Source organism: Poecilia formosa, unplaced genomic scaffold, assembly GCF_000485575.1.
Source record: "Poecilia formosa unplaced genomic scaffold, Poecilia_formosa-5.1.2 Scaffold54, whole genome shotgun sequence".
NCBI classification, from domain to species: Eukaryota; Metazoa; Chordata; class Actinopteri; order Cyprinodontiformes; family Poeciliidae; genus Poecilia; species Poecilia formosa.
Genome location: NW_006799993.1, coordinates 2,423,025 through 2,423,731, shown reverse-complemented (window position 1 = coordinate 2,423,731; position 707 = coordinate 2,423,025).

Below are 707 nucleotides of genomic sequence, written 5' to 3'. Positions count from 1 at the left end.
AGTGAAGCATTGGAGATTAAATTAAAAAAAAATGGGGACGTTTAATATTTTGGGTAATGCTATGGTAAATATCCTGGATAACCCTCAATGTTAAACATTGAATATGGCAAAAATTGGTGGATAAAGTTTAACAGTGGGGACAACTTTAAACCTTGAAGATAAACATTGGGGACAACTTCATTTTCATATTAATTTAATTTCATGTCCAAATCTTGGAACCATAAAAAGTCTTTATAAAAGTATGAACAGCTATCTGTCCATCTTGTCTTCTCGCTGAGTGAACTCTGACCCCTACAAAGCCCAGATTGAAGACTGACTTATAGTAGCGTGTTTTTTGACTGCATTTATACTCGACGCGCAGTATTGCATTTTCCTCCTCAAAGATAGGGGGCAGTAGACTACACTAGGAAAGCTGGTGAAAACGGCGAAGAAACTTGACGCCGCACAAATGTTAAGCGCTAACCAATTTTTAAGAGGGAACAGACATTTCATTAGAAATGTAACAATCATTTAGGATACAGATGGTGGCATTAACGGTTATATTTATTTTGGCTTCCAGTACATATTGGGATTAAAAACCCAAAAGGAAAAAACGGGACAAGTCAACGTCACAGTAAGTACAACTAAATCAGAATCAAAAAGTAATTAAGCTTATATTGAGGGATAAGTGTAAAATAAAAATAATGGGATGAAGACAACAGAGGAAG